Source organism: Chiloscyllium plagiosum, unplaced genomic scaffold (assembly GCF_037043375.1).
Source record: "Chiloscyllium plagiosum isolate Xiang-an unplaced genomic scaffold, Cpla_swu_hap1 HiC_scaffold_4, whole genome shotgun sequence".
Lineage (NCBI taxonomy): Eukaryota > Metazoa > Chordata > Chondrichthyes > Orectolobiformes > Hemiscylliidae > Chiloscyllium > Chiloscyllium plagiosum.
Window position 1 is genome coordinate 112,833,951 of NW_028270142.1, and position 25,592 is coordinate 112,859,542.

Consider the following 25,592-nt stretch of genomic DNA (forward strand, 5'->3'; position numbering starts at 1 on the left):
GTTTCCTCTGGGTGCTCTGGTTTCCTCCCACAGTCCAAAGATGTGAATCAGGTGAATTGGCCATGTTAAATTGCCCATAGTGTTAGGTGCATTAGTCAGAGGGGAATGGGACTGGGTGAGTTAGTCTTTGGAGGGTCGGGTTGGGCTGAAGGGCCTGTTTCCACACTGTAGGTAATCTAATCTAATCATACCAGATCTTTGCCCACTCACTGAACCTATCTATATGGTTTTGTAGGCTCCTTATGTCATCTTCACAACTTATTTTCCTACCTGTGTCATCAACAAACTTAGCTAATATACCTTTGGTCTCTTCATCCAAACCATATACAATTTAAATTGTAAAGAGTTGGGGCAGAATGACTAAATAAATCACTCAACACTAGGTGCCTACTTCCAGCATCAAAGAGTTTGTTGAAATTACATAGTGGGAAAAAAAATCCCTCTGGGAGCAGAAGCTTCTTCGATGAACAAAGGAAAGACATAAAATTGTACACATTTGTTTTTATCCCAACTTTAGCAATTACAGACCAATCATATTATTAACTAATTACATGCACACTCAATCAAATTTAACCTGTGTGTCTACGGTCAGTAATGGGCACTGTTATGGACAACTCTCAGTCTTCCATGATGTTGTCAGATACCACGATCACAACATTTATTCTATTTTAAGTGGTAGAATCAACAGACTAACTAGAAATATGTGATACAGTTTTATTTGGTGATGGAGCAGCATGCCAGGCAGGCTCCTAATGCTCTCATTGCATCTTGAGAGTGTGGAGCCAGTAAGATGTGTTGATTTCTGCCTCAGGAGTTGTCATGGTATAAGTGCCAGCAGATCCCTTCCAGACCAACGTACATGTCTGTGAACATTAAAAGGGGAAAGGCTGTAGGCACTTAGCATCAAATGTCATATGATGGCAGCAAGGTTCTGATTCACTAGCTTAGTAAAAAGTTGACAAACTGAGAAACCTCCATCTCTTAATAAACCCTGACATGCCACTACTTCTAAGGCACCAGAGTACAGACCTCAGAGTAGAGGGTGTGGAGGAGTAATGTGACCTTTGGAGTTGTCAACAGTATCATCCTGAGAGATAAGGTGCAGCCTTTCTGCTGGCTTAGTTTTCCAGTAAAACTCTGCAAACTTGGCATTTTTCTTGATTTTTTTTAGTTGTTTTCTGGCAGTTCAAATTATTATTGGCCCCTACAGGGATCATCACACAGTTCATGTTGAGAAAGTTGGACCAGTTGTAGGATAGTACGTGTGTGAAAAAAGTGCTTCCTGCTCCTTTGTCCTGTGTCTAATGCATTCAATCCTAAGACAGCTCGTGGCATTTTTCTGCTGGCACTCAGAATGTTCTGAGAGGAGACCCATCATGCCACAGTGCCAAATTAAGGCTTGCCTTATCTTGAATAAGGTAAAGTAGCACCTCCCTGCTTTCCTGAGATGGTGGAGCAACTTCAGGAGACCTCAGGATCCTCCACATCATCCCCATTCCCAATTGGTCTTGCTAATGTTCCCTTCAGCTTATTGGTGAGGCAATGGTAAGCAGATCCTCACAGGTCTCCACTGTGGTCTACTGGAGCTGGATCTCCATGAGGGTTGGAATGGAGGAAGTGATTAGTACACAAAGTCTCTGGGAGCTCTGCTGCATATTTGCTGCTACTCCAGTAGATTTTATGTTACAGATTTCAGTCAGACGCTGATCTCCTCAGCAGTCCACAGTCTCTGTCTGCTGTCAAGGCACATCTAAGATGCACTCACCAGCTTGAGACCCTGACTCTAAGAGTCTGCATTGGTGACAGATGTGGGAGAAATAGCCTCTGGACAATTTTCCACATTTTCAGGTGGTATTGTCAATCTTCAAAACTAGCAGAAGTGCACTGAATAGTTGGTTTCAGCCTCAGCCTAAATCCTTTATCAACCCATCCAGGTCAAGTTCCAGTCCATCCCTCCATTAAAATCAATGGATAAATCCTTCCAAACATGGAACATTTCCCTTACCTGGGAAGCTACCTCTCATCTAAAGCTGACATCAATGTGGAGATTAAACATTTCATTCAATCTGCAAGCACTGTCATCACCTAAGTGTGACTGTCTATGATGGCTATGACATCTATACTAATACCAAAATACTTTTGTATAAGGCATTTACCCATATAACTCTTCTCTAAGGCTCCAAACTTTGAACCACATGTAGATGTCATCTCAAGATCCTTGTGAAATACCGTTAATGTGATTTGAGATGGATTCTCCACATCAGCTGGAAGGACAGACATACTAACATCTGCATCCTTGAAGCAGCTAACATCACTGTCAATGCAGCCATGACCATTCCATACCAACCTTGCTGGGCTGGCCACGTTCTTAGGATGTCAAAGAAAATCTTCTTCAACCAGCTCAAGAAAAGCGCTTGAACAAGAGGAGGACAGAGGAAGCAATTCAAAACTTCCTGAAGGCTTCCCTCAAGAAATGTGACATGGATGTCAATGTGTGAGGGGCTCTCACTCAGAAGAAATTGACTTGGAGAAAATTCCTGAATGAAGAGACACAAACATTGGGAACTGTTGGCAGGAGGAAGTACAGAAAATAAACTGGAGAAAGAAATACCAATGATCTCCAAACTAAAGACCACCCCCTTTGACATCCCAGAAACACCTACCAAATGTGTGGATGGAAATGTGGCTCTAGGATTGGAGTCATCAGCCACACAAAGACCTACAGAATCCATGACCAGTAATACGGAATCTCCTGGGTGGACAATCATACTCATTAGCAAGCGATTGCTGACGATTGTCATTGTACTAGAATAGCTTAGCTGGGGGATTAACTCAGTTGGTTATGGACCACATATCTTCTTTAGTACTACAACTGGGATGTTTGGCAGGGCTTTTTAATCTTTGTTGTCTCCAGTGCCGAAATCTCTTTCTTGATATCACGTAGAATGAATTGAAATGGCTGAAGACACCTTTAGATTTATTTAGATTAGATTAGATTACTTACAGTGTGGAAACAGGCCCTTTGGCCCAACAAGTCCACACCGACCCGCCGAAGCGCAACCCACCCATACCCCTACATTTACCCCTTACCTAACACTACGGGCAATTTAGCATGGCCAATTCACCTGACCTGCACATCTTTGGACTGTGGGAAGATACCGGAGCACCCGGAGGAAACCCACGCAGACACGAGGAGAACGTGCAAACTCCACACAGTCAGTCGCCTGAGGCGGGAATTGAACCCGGGTCTCTGGTGCTGTGAGGCAGCAGTGCTAACCACTGTGCCACCGTGCCGCCCCCACTGTGCCATAGTGCACAGTATTCTGGGTCCTCAGAATTCCACTTTAGACTTAAATCAATCATGTAATGTAATGAGCCCCATGGTCCACAATGGATCACAGGCATCTTTCGCTGTTCGAGGAGGAAGCGGTTATATACAGTAACAGGACAACCATAATAAGCACTGGGTCAAAGTGAGGAGGTAGGCCTCCATGATCATCACAGGCAGTATGGGAATAGAACCCATCCCACTGAGGTAAAAACAAGGACTGCAGATGCTGGAAACCAGTATATAGATTAGAGTGGTGCTGGAAAAGCACAGTAGGTCAGGCAGCATCCGAGGAGCAGGAAATCAACGTTTTTCGAAATGTCGATTTTCCTGCTCCTCAGATGCTGCCCGACCTGCTGTGCCATCCCACTGACACCATTCTGCACCACATACTGGCCATTGAGCATTGGCCATTGATCCCTAATCAATTGTTATCTTTCTCAGTATCTGGAATGTACACTAATGCAGTGTGACACTTGGGGCAAGGAGATCAATTGATGTTAGTTACACTTCAGCATGGACAGTGACAGATCAGTTTCTCGTTACATAGAGCACCCAATTTTCCTTTCCATATGTATTTGGTGCTGATAGGTTGTTAACCGTTCTTGTTCCTGTTGAATTCCAAGGCACCCTGGTTCACAAACTGCTAGCTGTGAAACTCTCTGGAATGTCTGGAAATCAACATGAGGTCGACATAGCCTTTATTGAAATGAATAGAGAGGCGACATCTTCCCTTACTTTGTCTAAACATGATGTGCAAGTGCCAGTTTTGGACTGGGGTGGATAAAGTTAAAAATCACACAACACCAGGTTATGGTCCAATAGGTTTATTTGAAAACAAAGCTTTTGGAGCAATGCTCTTTCAGCAAGTAGCTAGACAGAGAGCGCGAAACAGACAGAGAGTTCTTAAAGTCATAGTCATAGAGACATACAGCATGGAAACAGACCCTTCGGTGAAACCTGTCCATGCCAACCAGATATCCCAACCCAATCTAGTTCTGCCTGCCAGCACCTGGCCCATATCCCTTCAAACCCTCCCTATTCATATACCCATCCAAATGCCTCTTAAATGGTGCAATTGTACCAGCCTCCACCACTGCCTCTGGCAGCTCATTCCATACACTCACCACCCTCTGTGTGAAAAAGTTGCCCCTTAGGTCTCTTTTATATCTTTCTCCTCTCACCCTAAACCAATGACCTCTAGTTCTGGACTCCCCCACCCCAGGGAAAAGATTTTGTGTATTTACCCATCCATGCCCCTCATAATTTTGTAAACCTCTACAAAGTCACCCCTCAGCCTCTGACCCTCCAGCTTGTCCAGTCTCTCCCTATAGCTCAAGTCCTCCAACCCTGGCAACATCCTTATAAATCTTTTCTGAACCCTTTCAAGTTTCACAACATCTTTCCGATAGGAAAGAGACCAGAATCGCACACAATATTCCAACAGTGGCCTAACCAATGTCCTGTACAGTCGCAACATGACCTCCCAACTCCTGTACTCAATACTCTGACCAATAAAATAAAGCATGCCAAACGCCTTCTTCACTATCCTATCTATCTACGATTCCACTTTCAAGGAGCTATGAACCTGCACTTCAAGGTCTCTTTGTTCAGCAACACTGTCTAGGACCTTGTCATTAAGTGTTTAAGTCCTGCTAAGATTTGCTTTCCCAAAATGCAGCACCTCGCATTTATCTGAATTAAACTCCATCTGCCACTTCTCAACCCATTGGCCCATCTGGTCCAGATCCTGTTGTAATGTGAGGTAACCCTCTTCGCTGTCCACTACACCTCCAATTTTGGTGTCATCTGCAAACTTATTAACTGTACCTCTTATGCTCGCATCCAAATCATTTATGTAAATGACAAAAGGTAAAGGACCCAACACTGATCCTTGTGGCACTCCACTGGTCACAGGCCTCCAGTCTGAAAAACAACCGCCCACCACCACCTTCTACCTTTGAGCCATTTCAGTATCCAAATGGCTAGTTCTCCCTGTATTCCATGAGATCTAACCTTGCTAATCAGTCTCCCATGGGGAATCCTGTCGAACGCCTTACTGAAGTCCATATAGATCACATCCACCACTCTGCTCTCATCAATCCTCTTTGTTACTTCTTCAAAAAACTCAATCAAATTTGTGAGACATGATTTCACACACACAAAGCCATGTTGACTATCCCTAATCAGTCCTTTCCTTTCCAAATACATGTACATCCTGTTCCTCAAGATTCCGTCCAACAACTTGCCCACCACCGACGTTAGGCTCACTGGTCTATAGTTCCCTGGCTTGTCCTTACCACCCTTCTTTCACGGTGCCACCACATTAGCCAACCTCCAGTCTTCTAGCGCCTCACCTGTGACTATCGATAATACAAATATCTCAGCAAGGGGCCCAGTAATCACTTCTTTAGCTTCCCACAGAGTTCTAGAGTACACCTGATCAGGTCCTAGGGATTTATCCACCTTTATGCATTTCAAGACATCGAGCACATCCTCCTCTGTAATATGGACTTTTTGCAAGGTGTCATCATCTATTTCCCTACATTCTATATCTTCCATATCCTTTTCCACAGTAAGTACTGATGCAAAATACTAGTTTAGTATCTCCACCATTTTCTGCAGCTCCACACAATGCCACCTTGCTGATCTTTGAGGGGGCCCTATTCTCTCCCTGGTTACCCTTTTGTCCTTAATGCATTTGTAAAAACCCTTTGGATTCTCCTTAATTCTATTTGCCAAAGCTATCTCATGTCCCCTTTTTGCCCTCCTGATTTCCCTCTTAAGTATACTCCTGCTGCCTTTATACTCTTCTAAGAATTTACTTGATCTATCCTGTATTCAAAGACCATTAGTGTCTTCAACTGGCTCAGTGTAGAAATGCAGGTAGTTCAGATTATGTGTGACACATAAGACATTCCCCACAGTGTTGTTATCAAGGAAATGAAAGTGAAACTTAAGAAACTGATAGAAATTGGAAAGCTCAGAATACATCAGCTTCTATCTTTTATTTCCCAATTTATGATGCTCAGTGCTGATCCTGAATGAGTTTTTGTTTTTCTCATTCAGTCCAGGTTTATTGTACTGGAAAGCCCGAAGGCTGGAAAGGGCATTGTTTACTGACACTGTGCAGCTTCTAGAGTTCTTCAGGAAATCTTAATCTTTAACCAGAGGTAAAAAAAACTATAGGTTAGCCACAGAGACCCTAGGAACTGTTAGCTAGTCTGTGAGTACATTCTTCTCTTTGTTAGCTGATTTATTTTTATTTTGTATTTGTATTCTTGCATAGGATATTAGCATTGTGGTCTTGGCTAACATTTAAAATCCTCGGACTGATTGTGGGAAAGGCGGGGCTTGGAAAAGCTTAACAGGCCTCATTCCAGCAAGACCAGAACCAATATGCTCACATATTGGACATTGGTTGGCACATTGCTTTTATTTGTTCATTGGATGTGGGCATCACTGGATAGAGACAAAAAAAACTGCAGATACTGGAATCCAACATAGACAAGCAGGAGGCTGGGAGAACACAGAAGCCAGACCACCTGATGCTGCCTGGCATCACTGGATAGGTCAGCATTTAATGACAATCTCTATTTGCCAAGTGGGAAGGTAAAAGTCAAATACATTATTGTGGGTCTGGAGTCACATGTCAGCCAGATCAGGTAAGAATTGCAGATTTCCTTCCCTAATGAACCAAAGAATATTTTACAACAGTCAGTAGCAGTACATGGTCACCATGAGGCTCACTTTCTAGTCCAGACTTTTGCTGAATTAAAATTTTCCTATTTGCCATGGTCAGCTTCCAATTTCGAACTCCGGATCATTTGTTGGTCATTCTGGATTACTAATCCAGTAACGTTACCATGACAATCACTGCCTGGCGTGGTTTCAATTTGAGTGTTGGGGGAAGGGAACCTGAGCGGAGAGATGCAGAGGAGGAAACAAATATAAAGATGAGAAAAGTGGAATGCAGGGGAAACAAGCAGCAAGCAGTGCTGCAGTAGAAAAAAAAACTTTTAAAAAGACAAATCTAAATGCACTATATCTGAAAGCATGGAGCATTCACAATAAGGTGAACAAATTAATATTGCAACAGATGTAAAAGGGTAAGGTATGATTGAAGTTTTGGAGACATGGCTGCAGGGTGCTGGAAGGCATATATCCTACTGTATTCAATATTTAGTAAGGACAGATGAAGGGAAAATGAAGTGGGGTGGTATTGTCTGTAATGGATGAAATGAGTGTAACAATGAGAAGAGGTACTGCTTCAGGAAATCTAAATGTGAAATCAGTATGAGTGGATGCAACAAGGGATGGAAACCATTTGTTGGAGTTATCTATAGACCTCCAAACAGAGTGCTATAGTTGGGTATAAAAACAGAAACTCATTAGTGTGGCAGTACCTGAGGAGATCTTTTGAGTCCAATGACTCTTCTTTCAAACTGAAGGGGCTGAAAAATTATGGTTTTTATGCTGTTGACAAAGGGGGAGGCGGAGTGAGTGGAACGATGAGGATAGTGCCCATAGAAAAGGACAAAGGGAGTGCTGAAGGTAGTAAAAGAGAGATCTAGATGTAAAAGAGTTAAAAATAGGTTGGTTTGCTTGGGAGTAAATTCTTCATTGGGATACAATGTGAAGCAGTCCAATTCAAAGCTAAGGCCATAACTCTGAACAAAGGAAACTAGGAAGGTAAGATGGGTTGGCTTCGGTAGATGGGTTTATTTAAAAGCATGATGGTGGATAGGCAATAGCTAACATTAAAAGAATGGATGTTCTCATCGTAACAGTTATACTTTCCTTTTTGGCACAAAAACACAAAACGAAAAGTGGCCCAAACTTAGCTAACAAAAGGAATTAAGATTGATAGTAAATCTAAAAAGGAATTATATTTCTAGAAAAAAATAACAGACTGAAGAAGACCAGTTTAAAGTTCAGCAAAGAAAGACCAAGAGATTGATTGAGGAGGAAAGTAGAGTATGAGAATATGTAAGGACATAAAAGCAGATTGCTTTCACAATATATAAAATGAAAAAGATTAGTGAGGCCAAATATAGGCCCCTTGCAGTCTGAAATAGGAGAATTGGCATTAGAGAATAAGGAAATGGCAGAGTAATTAAATGACTTATAAAGGTTTATAAAATCATGAGGGGCATGGATAGGGTAAATAGACATGGTCTTTTCCCTGGTGTGGGGAAGTCCAGAACTAGAGGGCATAGGCTTATTTCAAGAGGAGAAAAATTTCAAAGAGACCTAAGGGATAACTTTTTCATGCAGAGTGTGGTGTAATGAGCTGCCAGAGGAAGTAGTGGAGTCTGGTACAATTATAAAATTTAAAGGGTATCTGGATGTGAATATGAATAGGAAGGGTTTAGAAGGATATGGGTCAAGTGTGGCAAATGGCACTAAGTTAGTTTAGGATATCTGATTGGCATGGACGAGTTGGATCGAAGGGTCTGTTTCTGTGCTGTATGTCTCTATAATTCTATGAATATTTTAGCACTGTCTTCACAGAAGACGATACAAATAACTTCCCAGAATTGCTAGTGAACCAAGGTGGAGTCAGAACAAGGACTTGAAGGAAATTATTATCAGGAAGAAAAAAAATTGCTAGATAAATTAATGGGACTGAAATCTGAGAAATCCCCAGGGCCTGATTATCTGTGTCCAAGGTTATGAAATAAGGTGGCCATGGGAAACTGAATGAGTTGTGTAGTTCTGTAGATTCAATATAAAATGGCTGTTTATAAGCCTGGGCAAATGTCAGATCTTTAGAATTAATATTAATATTGGATCTCATTTGTAAGTATAAGCGTTTGTAAGGTGAATGTTCATAAGCCAGTAGTCCAGTTCCAGTCACCCCTCAAATATTTAAGGAGGATTGAATGATTGTGGCCACAGCTTCTGCAATTCCCACCCTTATTTCTTTCAACAAACAAGAATGCATCAAATCCAAACCAGGTAAAGTTTCTACCCTGATAGCTCTCAAATAGATGCAGATCTGCATTCCTTTGCCTATAAGGTAACTGGCGGTGGGAAGCTTGACCAGAATACAGAAAGATTAAAGATTTTACTAAAAATAATGAAAAATGGTAACGATAAAACTGAACATGTGCAAGTGTTGGATCAAAAGGTGTTCCTAGCTTAGACAGCTGCAAGTTTGTTAAAGGAACTATTTTTCTCCACAAGACAGGAATCCCAGCAAAAATATAACAATTGAAAAGGACAACACTAAATCCAAGGAATTTTCCCCACAGTAAGTATAGAATATTGTCTCTTTGTTTCAAGCAGATTCTGTAGCTGTCTGCGCACTTCAATGCAATGTTGATGGACTAATGTTAGTGTTTTTTACCAAGATAATTTTAATTAATGAGTAAAGCTTTGACCAATGTTTCATTCATGACTTAGCTAGATAAGTGATGGTTACAATTATGATCCACATCCTAGTCTGGAAAGTAAAACATCAACAAGAACTTCTATTTGGGATACCTCCTTAATGTAATAAAATATCCAAAGGAGCTTATTATGAGCATTTTGAATTTAAAAAATGATCCTGGGCCTCAGGGAGCAAAAACTGGTTAAGCTTCTATATTTTAAGCAATGCCTTAAACTGGGAAAGTAAGGTAGAAGAAAGGGGCTGAAATATGTTTCTCAGACAGAAGTTTCACTCTTGCTCAATTGGAAGGGCATATCTGTGGGTTTGGTATTTGCAAAAACTTGGCTCAAATGTGATTCTCTGGATGACTGAATAGTTTACCAACGTTCAATTTAAAGGTTGATCCATGATTATTAATTACCTGGGCAAGAGAGCAGGATATACTAATAATTTGGGCACATGTGAAAAGATTAAAAAATTCAGGATTACATTTTTTTTCCAAAGAAAAATTGAATCTGTAAGTCAAACCTGTTGACTAATATTCTGCCTCTAGTCCCCTAGAAATTTTTATTCTTGTGAGACGATAATTCAATGAATACAGAGAGATCTTAAGTATCTCAGACAAATGACTTTCTCACATATATGGACTGAGATCCTGTTTGACCAAGGGGTGCATCACAGGCAAGCCTAATCTTGTTCTCTCCCATTGTGATGGATCTGTGAAGGGAAATTGGATGAGCATGAGAGTTATATACCCTGGTATTAGTCAGGTCAATGATTAGATTGAGATGTTTCAAATGACTCGGTACTTTTTAGAGCAATGAAAGATGGGTACCCAACCATTACATTAAACTCTTCACCACTGACACTGCATGGCTACAGTATATAGTATGCACAGTGTCTACAACAGTTCAGCACGTCCAAAACATACAAACTCCACCACCTAGGAGAACATAGGCATACAGTTTATCATCTCCAGTTTCACCTTGAAATGACATACCTCCTTATCTTGTACATTTATCACCATTCTGGCATCATTGCTGGGTCCAAATTTAGGAACTCCCCATCTAACACAACAAAGCAACTTCATTTCAAGATCTTTATTAGCTCAGAAGAAACCACCACCTTCTCAACCAAAGGTGGGCAACTGTTGGTTCTGCCAATAGTGCTCACATGCTGAGAAAAATTGTTGAAAAACTGACTCTTCCCTCTTAGTGGAGAAATCCAGAATAAGGTGGCCTTACTTTAGAAGTGTTGATTAAGTGGCTCTGTTACTTGTGCTCCTGCCTCTGAGCCAGAAGGCTTTGAGTTCCAACCCTCTCCAGGCATTTTCAACTGTGGAGTATTTTTGTGGATCATGGCAAATAGTGGAAAGTGGAAAGGTCTAAGAAGTACTTCTGATGCTCCACACCATTTGCCAAGAATGAACAGAGTTTGGAGATAGGCTCAAGAAAAAACAATTCCAGGGAAAATGTTTTTGCCCAAATGTTTCTTAGAATTTACCATTTGGAGGTGCTGATGTTGGACTGGGGTGTTTATAAAGCAGTGTGGTCGCAGAGGCTTCTTGATAAAGTAAGATTGGGATTGATGAGGGGTTCAATAGATTAGGCAGTTGGTTCATTATTGCTTGGTTTTCCTGCTTGTCCAAAGTCAAAGTTACCTTCATTGATTTAATACGCTTCATATTAAAATGAAAACAATGGAAAATCTGCAGTGTCCTCCTCCCATGGTTTCATGTTAAGTACCCTATCTAATACTGAGCTAAATGGGTTAGAGGGGTTCTGGAATTCATATTTCGTTAACTTAGCTTAGCCGGATCAGCGTTGGGTAATAATTGATCTCATCATCACTGATCTAAAAAGAAAAAAAATCAGACAAAGTTCTCATTTCTGATCATGGCTTGCACTAAGTTCTCCTGACTATTGATTAGTTACAATTAAACTCCATGGATGAATAATCCATTAGATGCCATTTTCTTGTTAAGCCCTAGATCATTGCAGTGAAAAATGGCTGAATGAGTATCTACAGGAAAGGACAAGTAGAGTTTAGAAACAAAAATGCAAACAAAACTGTTCTTTACAAAGTGCATGTATGGAATTCACCATCTCAATAGTATTTATTTTTCTTGCTTCAGGTGCACGTCTAAGAAGTCTAGTCCTGTCAGGAATGATGAAGCATCCATATCAAACCTCAACACCTTTGAAATTGCTTGCACAATTAGCAATAAGCAGCCCCAGAAATGAAAGTAATGAAGCAAATGAAAACTTTCCAAACGTGGATGGATTTATCGCAAGCTCTGGCCACAGTGACTTCAGTAGTTCCATGTTATTGAGAACAAACACTAATTGTTGTGACCCCAGTGATCCTGTGTTAGCTAGTATGAACAGTCTACAGGAAACCTTGGATACCTGTGACAGAGAGGCTGGGTCAGATCAACTGAGCTCAATCTCTGGACAGACAAATACATCTGATAGTGTTCTGTTTGTTGACTTGGAGAATGCAAGAATAGAAAACAACTTAAAATTGGACTTGGAAAGCTACGAGACTTCAAATTCCAGCTGTACTGATCTCTCTAGTGAACCTAATAACAAAGACATTACTGAAAGCTCTGGAATTGGTTCAATATATGCTTCATGTTTCAAAGACAATATATCTGCTGATAATTCACAGTTTGATGAAATTAGTGAAATCTGTGAACCTGAAGATACCGTTGAATACAATAAATTTAAAAGGCGTTCATTGTAAGAAGGTTTGATTAATCATCAACCTATTTGGATACTTAATTTGGATTTACGTCTCTAGCTGTCTTATTACGGATGCGGGGTGTCAGTAGATGTGTCAGTACACAGATCCACAGATCAATCTGGAGATTGCACAGGAGCTTCCATGCCCATGATTAGCTAGTAAGCAAAACAAGAAAAGGTTTATGACTGAACATTTGGACATGGCATACTGATATTAAATTCTCTCCCTACCATGAATGATTACTGTTCTCCTGCAATCAAGAAAAAACAGACATTTTTTTGAGAAGATTTGTAGGTAAGGTTGATGATAAGTATGTAAGTTAGCTCGCTGACCTCTAAGTGTATTCATCCAGTGGTTGCAATTTGTTTAAGGAAGATGACTGTTAAATTGAAGCACAAAATTGCTCAATATCAGAGGGAGTGGTAATTATGGATGGATAGATGAGAACTGCATTGTAAAAGAATGACTGGGGCATTCACAAAGATAGTGAGTTGCGTGATATGATGAAGCAGGCCTGAAAAGACCAAGTGAGGGGAGGAATAGAGCTTGGTGCTCACCTGGATGTTGGAAAAAATGATACTTTATTCTACTTTCCAGACCTTGTTAGATTATTAAAGCAGCTTCCTGGACCAAATCTAGGAATACGACCCAGTGCTCTTGGTGCTGACCTTCTTGGACACATTCAGCCAGATCTTGTTTGTGGCAGTGACAAATCTTTCCTCCCAATTTAATGTGATTGGCAAAGAAACCTAACGATTACACCTGTTATCACTGTGTGGATGCGGTAGGATATTTTGGCTTGGAGCCATAAATAACTAAAATGGACAAAATATTTGTAAATAATTTTAAAGTAGTTTATGAATGAGCAATAGTTTAAATATTGTGCATTTATTAAATAGACGAAAGAATACACCTATACAACCCATGACAGTTGAGAATAGACCACTTATAACAGATGATGAATAAACAATTGTCACAGATTGTGCTGATCTCAGTTGCTTGGAATAATAGCATCCTGCTCTCTAGTCAAAGTGTTAGAAAACCTTTCTGTTGTTCTTCTTCCAACTTTCCTGGTCCATCTTCAATCTGCAGAAGGAGGACTTCCCCCTGATAAATGCTGTCCCAATCTCTGATCACTTTTTAATGTGTATGCTTTTGTTGGATCTGGTAGGTGTCAGGAAGGTCACTTTCATCTCTGTCCTTCATTCATCTCAAGATCAGCTTTTTAGTTGATTTTATGCTGACGATCAGTTGTGACTCTTTCTAAATACATGCACAGATAAGGGGCTACAGAGATGACCTGAAGACTACCTAACATCAGTTCAGGAATGTTTTGATCTCAAGACTACAAAGCAATCTTTCTGACCTTTATCAGTACCTTAATTTTGCACTTGACTGCTTAGAATTGTGTACACTCTACCAGAGAGAGAAAATCCATGCTGTGCCCATTAATTCCATAAGATTTCGATTCTACCACAAAGCTTATTATCTATTAAGGATCCTTATTTTTTAAAGTGTTGCCTAACCTGTACTTTCTGGTTTTATTCCTATTCATTCTACATTTTATTTTTTTTATTCTTTAGTTTATTTATTCATACCAACAATTAATTTATAGTTACAGGAAATCCTTTGAAAAAGTACAGAGGATTGGAAAGGGATCATTTGGTTCTGTTTATGAAGTGAGACACAAAGTTGACAACCACAGATACGCAATCAAATGTGTGAAAATAACTCAGTAAGCATGCTTATTCCATTTAGGAAAAATAACATGATTCCTCACCTTGTGAGGTTTTGTTTTCACTGAATGTGGTGTGTCTATTCATTGGTCAGCCAATATATGACTGGAAGAGTCATAGAGATGTACAGCATGAAAGATACCCTTCGCTCCAACTCATCCATGCAGAGCAGATATCCTAAATTAATCTAGTCACATTTGCCAGCATTTGGCCCATATCCTTCTAAACCCTTCCTATTCATATACCCACCCATTTGCCTTTTAAATCTTGCTATTCTACCAGTCTCCACCATCTTCTATGGCAGCTTATTTCATACACATATCATCCTCTGCATGAAAAAGTTGCCCTTTAGGTCCCTTTCAAATCTTTCCCCTTTCATTTTTAACCTATGTCCTATCCATGCCCCTCATGATTTTATAAACTTGTATAAGGTCACCCCTCAGCCTCCAATGCTATTCGAAGTCCTATTCAGCCTCTCCCTATAGCTCTCCCTATAAGAGAATAACTGATGCATTCAAAAAGATATTGGGTCGTATAATGTGATGGAGCAAGCCTGAAAAGACAAAGTGAGGGGAGGAATAGAGCTTTGTACACACCTGGATCTTGGAAAATGTGATACTCTATTCTACCTTCCAGTCTTTGTTAGGTTATTAAATCAGCTTCCTGGACCGAATCTAGGAATATTGTCCAGTGCTCTTGCTACTGGCCTTCTTGGGCACATCCAGCCACACCTTCTTTGTGGCAGTGACTAATGTTTCCTCCCAATTTAATATGATTGGCCAAAGAAGCTAACCATTACATCTGTTATCTCTTTCCGGATGCGGTAAGATACTCACTGACAAGTACCTACATCTTCCTGTAACAAATATAATACTAAAGATCTCTCCTCATTCCTCATTCTGGTCTCCCTGCTATACAAAAGAAACTTAGAAGGGTTCAGAAAAGATTAATAAGGATGTTGCCAGGGTTGGAGGGTTTGAGCTACAGCTGGTAAGCAACACAAGAGCATTATAATCCTACCAATGACAGGGATGACATTGAATGGCACACCTACCATTAGACCAATTGAGGCCCTTAAATGGGAAAAAGGTCTCATCCTGCCACCACCAGAATCTCACTGATGCCGATATTAAATGCGCAGCCTAGCTGGATAAACTGCACAGGCTGGTGACAGGAGCATGTCCCTTCTTAAAGGACCCCCCTCCCACCATGGCCCCTCTCAAATGCTGGGCCCACCCGCTCACCAACCCCTTCACTAACTCCTAAACACCTGGGCAAAGTCACGTTCTAGTGCTAAATAACTCCTTAAACCTTGCCAGTCTATGAATTAGAGCCTTCTGAGAGATCTCACCTCTCAGTGAGATCCAGCTTCTGTTCTACTGGCAACCTATTGGATGTTTATTGGCTGTGAGGCAGTGATAGGTGGGATTCCCTCTGGGTTTTTTTTTAACAGAGGCTCATGAAAGTAGGGCCCATGGTGCCCTGAAAAATCTAACCCCAGGATTTGAACACAATAAAATCAAAATTCATATTCTATTGCGATGCTGGGGCGGTGCTGTACCATCTGATAAGAAATTAAACTGAATCCCTATCTTCCCTCTCAGGTGGATAGGAAAGAACCAATGGCACTCATTTGAAGAAGAGGAGTGTTATGTCTGTTGGCAAATGTTTATCTCCGCTGTATTGGTGCACTTGTATATAAATGGGATAATATTGTTCTCACCTTAAAGCACCTTCAAAGTACTTCATTCATCATTGATTACCGGAAATGTGATTTAAGTCAGGTACAGAATTGAAGCAAACGTATCTTTGTCTCATTCCTTCCTGTTATCTTTTAGGGACGATGATGCAAAAAGAATAGTTAAGGAAGCCCAAACACTGGCAAAGTTCTTTCACCACAATTTCATCCGTTACTTTAGTTCCTGGATCGACAAATCTTCATCATGGTAGGTTGAATGCAACAAATATTTAATTATTAGATCCATGCAAGTGTAAAAGTGCTCATAGGAAAAATTAGGATTGATCTATACGTTTGTGAAAATGCATTCATTGTCTAGTGTACTGATCCTACATCAAAAATACCAAATCAAGTGACTGCTTTGCTGAACATCTATATTCTATCAGTCAGAGTGACAAAGACCTTAAATGGTCATGTGGGTAGGGTGGGGGAGGCAAAAGACTACCAATTAATTCGAAACGCAGATACTGTCATAAGGTTGCTTCCCACATGCTCCCAAAGTGGTAAATAATAGAGTCCCAATAATAAACGCTCAATCCTTGACGCTCTTGTCTTCCCCATTGAGGTGCAGATGCATACAAATGACATCATTAGATTTCACATGTATGTTGATGTTACCTTGATCCAGCTCACCACCATCCCTCTTGATCCTTCACTGTTGTTTCTGACCTTATATTCTCACCAAGGCCATACACTTTCACTTCTCTAACATTGTCAAAAACTGTGGCGCTGGAAAAGCACAGCTGGTCAGGCAGCATCTGAGGAACAGGAGAGTTGACATTTCGAGTGTAAGCTCTTCATCAGCAATGTGGACAGGATCGGGTGGGGGGAGCCCAAGGGAGCTAAGAGATAAACAGGAGGGAGGTGAAGTAGCTAGGAATGTGATAGGTGGATGAATGTGGGGGGTGATGGTGATAGAGTGGATAGATGGGAAGGAAGAGTTAGGGTTAGGGTCAGGGTTAGCCCTGTCTCAGTTGATCAGTTGGACTGAAACACTCATTCATTCAGTCTTTCATTTCTCTAGACACCCAACAACATATACTGGCTCTTAGTCAAGTAAATTAAAAATTCTCATCTTATCTGATTCCTACATTGCCTCAGCCCTACCTCTATCATTGTCTTCAGTGCCATACCTGACAAGACATCACTCGTTCATCCCTGATTTTATTCACTCTATCATTAGTAATTGTATTTTCAATTGCTTAGACCCTAAACTCAGCAATATCCTCTGGCACCTCTTTACCTTGCTTTCCTTCTTCAAGGCACACCATGAAATCCAACACGTTTACCATGCTTTCAGTAATCTGATTTATTTCCTGATTTGGTTTGACATTGTATTATTGTTACACTCTTCTTTCACACACCCACACACACGAAGAAAACAAAAGAGTGTATGGCACTTGATGGTTGGTGACTCACCTGGCCTCAGATAGAACTCAGTGCTCCTCCTGTATTTGTGGTTTGAAGATATAGATAGATGACTTATCTGTTATTTCAAAGACAGCTACTGCTAGGTTGAGCTAACTTTTTAAAATCTCCGGCTGTGTAAAAGGAGCAACAATAGAATTAGTAAATGGGATTCAAACCCCTGAATTGTATTGGGACAGTGAGACCCCCAGAGGTTTATTATTTCCTCAGTGTCTCATTTACTTGGCCAGGGCTGCAGACTAAATAGGTGATTAAACACAAAACGTGTTAGCTGGCTTTTCAAAGGAACCACATTCTTCAACTGCACATTTATCCATAACAAGGTTGTGGAAAAGTGGATTCCAGGTGCATGGCTTATGTGAGTAGCTAACACCTGGACAAATTTCTTTCATAATCACTTGGACAATGGGACTTTAACTACTTTTTGATAGTTTCCTAGTTAAGCACAAAGGTGATTATCTGGATGAAAACTGAAAGAACTGTGGATGCTGGAAATCAGAAACAGATAATTTGACCTGAAACGTTAATTCTGATTTTTCTCCACAGATGCTGCCAGACCTGCTGAGCTTTTCTAGCAAATTCTGCTTTAGTTTCTGATTGCCAGGATGTTTTGTTACTCAGAACCTGCAATCACTATTCACACTCCTTCTATCTCCTTGTATCTGTTGAGGTTTTGTAGATACATAGGCCTAATGGTCTTGGGATGGAGAAAGTAAAGTAACACAAATGTGCAGCCATTTTTGACTAATTTCAAGTAACTGGATTGTGGCTTTGGTCTTTCTAAGAATTCAAATAATGATTCTCAGCCAGTAAATTTATTAAGTGATTTCTCATAAAGCATGGTATAACTATACTATGTATATACGTACTTCTCCCATGAAGCACTCTGGGAAGATCATTACATTAAATTTACTACAATAAGTTTTCATTAACTAGCACCTATAGGACCAGGAGTGTGCCCGTTGATCAAATACTCCAGATAATCAAGAGGTACGCATAATCACAGTGAACTCTGACCAAGTGAAGCTTCGAGACGTCAAAATCCCTCAAGAAAATCTATGTAAAAACATCAACACACCTCAATGTGAAAACATACAGTAACTAACAGAAATGTAATGCAGAGGGTTTACACATCACGGTTATACTTTATTTATAGCATAAATACTCAGATATCATGGTAGATCGTGATATTTGAGGTAAATAATTTTTGCCACTTTATCAAGAGTGCCAATAGATAAGGTGGCAGTTAAAACAAAATTTGTTGTATACAGATAAAGGTTGTAGGATTCTTAGCAATTTTAATGTGTGATAGACCAGATGAAGCTCTCAAGATAGAGATTGATTGATTTGTTCGCTAAGGCAATGAAGAGATATGAATAAAAGAGCAATGGTGTAGTGAGTGGTGTAAAGATCTAAGAGAATGGTGGAACAGGTTCAATTAAGTGATGTGCTCCTTTTCCTATATTCTTATAACTCACAAGTTCCTCAACCTTCGTAGTTATGATAAATTGAGGTGCTTGACAGATTTTTGAATGCCATATTAAAGAAGAGCTCACCAGAAGAATGTAAACTGTTCTTGTGTTGACGTGGTACTGTGTCTGCCTCCAGAGCCAGAAGGCCAGAGTTCAAGTCCCAACCCTCTTTCCTGTAGACCACAAATTTCCTATGTTAAATTAAAAAAGCGTTCACTGGAAGAATATAAACAGACTTTAGTGATGGCTCTTGTGACACAGTGGGAGTAAAACAGGAAGTCTAGGTTTAAGACCGCCCCCCCGCTCCAGTGGTGTGTAATAACATCACTGAACAGGTTAATCATAAAATATCTATCAACAGCCCTTGCGTATTTCCCTTCCATCACTAGAAGAAATGAAGGCGATTTGAATTCATATTCCTATTTTTAGGAGAAAATATATCAGTTTTATCAAGAATAGAAGATGATTTAATAGACAGAACAAGCAGAACGAGCACTCTCTAAATTAGGTGATTTCCATTTGAGGATGATGATGGAAGGGGAGATGAATTGGAGAGATATTTCAAAGAACACCATGTGATGGATGAATGCATTTCTTCCGTGTTTTAGCATCATATGATTAAAAGCTGGCTTTGCATTGTCTTCATTAGGCAGACAAAATATCTCTGTATTCAAATGGAGTTGTGCAAGAAGACACTGAAGAATTGGTTACAAAATGTTAGTAGAGATGAACTGGACAAGAATCGATATCAAATAGTTCATCAGATCAGTGCTGGCTTGGTTTATATTCACAACCAAAATTACATCCACCGGGATTTAAAGGTAAGAGTTTCCCTGCATGTGAATTCAGATTCAATAAGATCATGGCTGATTTTATTGCTTCACATATTGCTTACCACAGTAGCCTTTTGATCCCTTGCTTGAATTTCAAAGGAGCACTTTTGATGTATTTCTGATATAATTGCAGTCTAGACCATTTGAATCCATAAGGCTATTCATGTGACCTCTGGAAGAAGCCATTTTGTGAATTTTTTCCGCTCTCTGTCGAATATCTTTATAACCTTCCAGAACTGGATGCAATATTCCATTTGAGGCTGAACCAGTGTTTTATAAAGACTTAATATAACCACCTTACTCTGTGCTTTATGGCACATCAATAAAGCCTTGATACTGTCTGGTTTATTAATCAGTACATCCAACCACCCCTAATGTGACTAAGGCAGATGTCAACATGGTTTCGTTAAGGGCAGTTCGTGTCTCACAAACCTCACTGAGTTTTTTGAGAAGGTGACCAAGCATGTAGATGAGGGTAGGGCAATTGACATGATATACTTGGACTTCAATAAAGCCTTTGATAAGGTTCCACATGGTAGGCTGATGGAGAAAGTGCAGAGGCATGGAATTGAGGGTGATTTAGCAGTTTGGATTAGAAACTGACTTTCTGGAAGAAGGCAGCAAGTGGTGGTTGATGGAAAATATTCAGCCTGGAGTCTGGTTACTAGTGGTGTGCCATAAGGATCTGTTTTGGGACCACTGCTGTTTGTCATTTTTATAAATGACTTAGATGCAGGCATAGGTGGATGGATTAGTAAATTTGCAGACAACACTAAAGTTGGTGGAGTAGTGGACGGTTTGGAAGAATGTTACAGGTTGCAGGCGGACTTGGATAAACTGCAGAATTGAGCTGAGAGGTGGCAAATGGAGTTCAATGCAGCTATATGTGAGGTGATGCACTTTGGGAAGAATAACAGGAAGGCTGGTTTATTAATACTGTCTGGGTTAATGGAAAGATTTTTGGTAGTGTGGATGTGCAGAGGGATCTTGGAGTCCATGTGCATAAATCCCTGAAAGTTGCCACCCAGGTGGATAGTGCTGTTAAGAAAGCATAAGGTGTGTTAGGTTTCATTGGTAGAGGGATTGAGTTTCGGAACCGCAATATCATGCTGCAACGATACAAAACGCTGGTGCGGCCACACTTGGAATATTGTGTACAGTTCTGGTCGCCCCGTTACAGAAAGGATATGGAAGCATTGGAAAAGGTGCAGAGGAGATTTACCAGGATGTTGCCTGGTCTGGAGGGAAGGTCTTATGAAGAAAGGTCTTATGGGTCTGTTCTCATTTGAAAGAAGAAGGCTAAGGGGGGATTTGATAGAGACATACAAGATGATCAGAGGATTAGATAGGGTAGATAGTGAAAGACTTTTTCCTAGGATGATGACGTCAGCTTGTACGAGAGGGCATAACTCCAAATTGAGGGGTGATAGACTTAAGACAGATGTCAGAAGCAAGTTCTTTGCAGAGAGTGGTAAGGGCGTGGAATGCCCAACCTGTTAATGTAGTCAACTCAGCCACATTAGGGAGATTTAAACAATCCTTAGATAAGATGATTTTGGGATAGTGTAGGGGGACGAGCTGAGAATAGTTCAGTGCAACATTGAGGGCCAAAGGGCCTGTTCTGCGCTGTATTGGTCTATGTTCTATGTTCTATACATACGTGTTCCACTCTCCCTGCATTCCCCTTTAGAACTGTATCCTTTATTTTGTGTGGTCTTTCCATGTTCTTCCTACCAAAATGAATTGTTTCACATGTCCTTGCACTATCCCCATTCCACCAACTTACCTATGTCCTTCTGCAGCTCTGCTGTATGATTAGATTAGATTCCCTACAGTATGGAAACAGACCCTTTGACCCAACAAGTCCACACTGACCCTCCGAAGAGTAACCCACCCACACCCATTTACCTATCCTGTATTTACCCCTAACTAAAGCATCTAACACAATGGGCAATTTAACATGGCCAATTCACCTAACCTGCACATCTTTGGAGTGTGGGAGGAAACCAGACCACCCGGAGGAAACCCACGCAGACACAGGGAGCATGTGCAAACTCCACACAGACAGTTACCCGAGGCAGGAATTGAACCCAGGTCTCTGGCACTGTGAGGCAGCAGTACTAACGACAGAGTCACTGTGCCACCTGGAATCTTCAGTAAGTTTTATCTCATCTACAAATTTTGAAATTGTGCCCTGTACACAAAGGTGAAGATCATAAATACATATCAGACAGAGCAAGGATCCCAACAAAAGCCCTGGAGAACTTCACAACAAAGCTTTCTCTAGTTCGAAGACATCTATTAGCCACTCATCTCTAGTTCTTGTCATTAAACCAATTTCTCACCTGTGCTGCTACTGATCCTGTTATTTCATGAGGAATGAGGTTTTTTTCACAGTTCTGTTGTGTGGTACTGTATCAAATGCCTTTTGTAAATCCATGTACAGCACATCAACCACAATACACTTATCAAACATCTTTGTTTCCACTTCAGAAATCTCCAGTGAGTTGATTAAACATGATTTACTGTGAACAAACCATGCTGGGAGAATCCAAGATGGCGGCAATCTGAGCAGATCTGCCTTGCTGAGCTTTGCACCCCAGCCTAGGAGTAGTGATATTTTTACCCCCTCTCCCCTACCAACCTTACCATTTTTTGGAGAAAATTGATACTAAATGGTTGTTAAATCCATTTGCGGTGGAGCTTTGATCGTCCAAACGAGATGGGTTGGGAGTATTTTAACCGGGAAGATTGATCGTTCGGGTGGCTGGAAGCAAGTGGTAATCTATGAGTGCTGGCTGTTCAAGCATTTCTCAATTATCTGGCATTGCACACTATAATGCCAGTTAGCCAAGAGCTGCTGGTTATCGAACATCTCTCGGTTATCCAGCAATGCATGCCACAATGCTGTTTAACTGATAACTAAATGCTGGGTTGCCTGATGCTGTTTTGCAGGGCATTCAGATCTTGTTTGGATGTCAGGCAGCATCTGAAGTGCAGGAAAATCAATGTTTCGGGCTTTTTAAGAACTCTATTTTAAACCTGTTTCCAGACTGGCTTAGCTCTAATTTAAGATTATGTGCTTTGTTCTCAATTACCAGCAGAGATAATATTGGTGTTCCCATTCTTAATCAAAATGTATTTTAGCATTTTAAACATCTCATTCAAGGCACCTCTCAAACTTCTATATACAAGCAAACTGTCTCAATTTAGTGCCTTTGGGTCCAGTATAATTCTGGTGAATCTGAGCTGTAACTGCTCTGAAGTCAATATAAGCTTCCTCAAGTGCAATGTCCTAAACTGAAAGCAATATCCAGACGGAGTCGAATCAAGATGCCTTACAACTGGAGGATAATTTCAACCATCTCATATTCCAGCCTCCTTGGAGAAATATATTTTATATATCATTTTAATTATCTGCATCAAGAGCGTTACTGAGAATTTGCACACTTTGAAGAGCTTAGTCAGGTGCATATTAACTTCATTCATTTATTTAATTTTCTTAGTTGCATTTGCTATTTTAAATTGCAAGTCTGCATTGTGTAGGCAATCACAAGATAACAATCCAAATGCTGGATATCAATGATGATTTTGATGCAACAGAGGAGTTAGGCTCTCTCCAGTCCCACTACTTGACTGGTCACAACATATGGCGAAAATAAGGAGTGCAGATGCTGGAGATCAGAGTCAAGATTAGAGTGGTGCTGGAAAAGCACAGGTCAGGCAGCATCTGAGGAGCAGGAGTATCAACATTTTGATGAAGGGCTTTTGCCTGAAGTGTCAATTTTCCTGCTCCTCGGATGCTGCCTGACCTGCTGTGCTTTTCCAGCACCACTCTAATTTTGACTCTAATCTCCAGCATCTGCAGTACCCACTTCTATCTTGTTCGAATGATCCAGGATTCGGATGGTTGATGTTCAAATAGTCGAGGTTATACTGTAAATTACTTTTGAGTGAGTGAGGAAAGCATATAGCCAAACCCCAACACACAGGACACTCACCCAAGGCATCGGGCATGCCCAGAACTGCGACTGCGGATACAGCTGCAGCTTCCTCAGCAGTCGAGAAAGAGGTACCTGGGCAGCAGAACGTCGCTGAAGAACTCGTGGCGATCCAAGGATGATCAAGGGTTTGATGGAAGACAAACGTACTTGGAAGGGCTCGGGAAGCAAGTTGGAAGGGGTCAAGCAGCGGACAGCAGCGCGGAGACCAGGTCGAGTCCTCGGTGGGGTGGATCCTTGCCCTCAACAAACTGGTCCGGGCTTTGACTGAACTGGTCGATGATCTGGAAAATTGAGGTAGGAGGAAAAATATCCGGGTCATTGGGCTGCCAGAGGGAGTGGAACGTGGGCAGCTAGCAAGTTTTTTGAAGACTGGCTGCCACAGTTTCTTGGCGGGATGCCAAGGCGGACTGGGTGAAGGTTGGCAGAGTTCACTGGGTTGCGGTGCGCAAATCTGGATCGGCATCCCTACCTGGTCCTGGTACGATTTCAAAGCTACAAGGACAAGCAGAGAGTCCTGGAATCTTCTGGAAGGATGGGGAAAGATCCAAAGTCCCTGACTTATCGGGGAACTACGATAATATTTTTCTGGGACTTTTCTGCAGTGGTGATCCATAAAAAGAATCCATTTGATGAGGTCAAGGGAAAATTCAGGGACCTTGGTATTCAATATTTGATGAGATATCCAGCGGTGCTATACGAGGATTGATTTTTTTTTCCTCACTCCTGCGGCTCTTCTAGATTCTGTGTCATCTTATTCAATTGGGAATATTGCCATCGCTGATCATGAAGCAGTTTATTTAGTGGTTGAGATTAAGGGTAATGCAATGAGCTCTTGGTACTGACAAATGAATCTCTTCATCCTCAAGGACAGAAAGTTCGTTGAGTACTTTTCTAGGGAATTTGAACCATTTTTGGCCACCAAGTAGAGTACAGCTGGTAATCCGTCCATTCTTTGGGAAACTGCTGAGGCCGATGCTAAAGGCATAATTATCTCATACTTGGCCAGTCAGAAGCTATGGAAGGGAGAGCAGCAGCGCCTGCTCGAGGTATGATTGAAGGCAGCTGAGACGGCATATTACAGTCAACCATCAGTGACTAAGCTGCAGCAGATCACTGCCCTTCAATCTGTCTTAAACTCCATGCTTGCACATACAGCCAGGAAGGACCTTTCCTTTGCAAAGCAAAGGTTGTTTGAGTATGATGATAGGCCAGGTAAAAACTTGCCATATCTGTGGGGCATCGACATGGTTGGACATTGAGGCCTCCCAGATGAAGTATCCTCTTGTCATCCTGTTGTTTTTAGACAAAATGCAGACAGTTGCAGAACATTTTCATAATCCAATAGTTACTAACTCTGTCAAAGCATGGAGGGCAATGAGGCAGATGGAGTGTAATATGTCTAAAACATCTTTTCTTACTCCCATTGTTGGCATGCTGGATTTCTGGCCAGGGACAATGGATCCTAGATTTAAACTTTGGATGGATAGGGGAGTCCCTTGTTTGGGTGATCAGTTTGAGGGTGAAATGTTGATGTTTAATCAAATAACTCAGAAATATGGGTTGTCCAGTAGGGATCTCTTCCGCTTTTTTCAGATTAGGGATTTTATCCAAAAGGAGACCACACTTTTGACTGAGTGTTATACATCTGATATGGAAAAGAGGGTGCTTCAGGCTAAGAGCACTCTTTCAGTGAGTACTCTCTATCATTTTTTGGGGGGAGGTTCTTCGGGTGACATCGAACGTCTACATGAGGTCTGGGAGAGAGAGTTAGGAGTTGAGATCATTTCGGAAACATGGGAGGTCATTTGTGGGAATATGAAAAGGATTCCAATATGTAATAGGACCCATGCTATGCAGTTACAGATTCTTCATAGGGCTCATCTGGCCCCAGATCATCTTGCAAAATTTAAACAGGAGCATCTTCAGTGTGTC

At 41.0% G+C, this 25,592-nt stretch overlaps 1 pseudogene across 1 annotated transcript in view; it reads left to right on the forward strand.

Moving 5' to 3' along the window:
* Positions 1–9,181: 9,181 nt before the first annotated feature.
* Positions 9,182–25,592, forward strand: part of LOC148150468 (uncharacterized) — a 42,011-nt pseudogene continuing 25,600 nt past the window's right edge. The window contains exons 1-5 of the transcript XR_015756877.1: positions 9,182–9,289; positions 11,839–12,445; positions 14,065–14,184; positions 16,024–16,131; positions 19,473–19,644. The product of XR_015756877.1 is annotated as an uncharacterized LOC148150468 (transcript). The remainder of the gene's footprint in view (positions 9,290–11,838; positions 12,446–14,064; positions 14,185–16,023; positions 16,132–19,472; positions 19,645–25,592) is intronic.